Below are 395 nucleotides of genomic sequence, written 5' to 3' on the forward strand. Positions count from 1 at the left end.
ACCCTAAAATAATTCTATCATTTTTTTTGTCTACTCTCTCCCCAGTTTCTGAAGGTGAATTTATTTTAACTGTTTTGCAATCGATTGGAGCATGATTTCCATTGATTTCGTTATACAAATATAAAACGAGCTACTGTAAACTCTTAAGAAATGTCAGTCAAATTTAGCATATATAATGAAATGCCAACAGATTTCCCTATCCGTTTTCTGTTTATCCTTCTTTCGCAAACTGACGGCGATAACTTTTATTCCATTTCTTGTTGATGGAAGTATAATTTCAGTTGATTTCTATATACAAATATAAGAGGAGCTGTTAAAAGTGATAAAGAAAGGTATAACATATTTAGGTCATATGATAAAATGCCAACAGCATCTGGTGTTCCCAGGCGGTCACC

The sequence above is a fragment of the Penaeus monodon genome, chromosome 30 (genome assembly GCF_015228065.2).
Source record: "Penaeus monodon isolate SGIC_2016 chromosome 30, NSTDA_Pmon_1, whole genome shotgun sequence".
NCBI lineage: Eukaryota > Metazoa > Arthropoda > Malacostraca > Decapoda > Penaeidae > Penaeus > Penaeus monodon.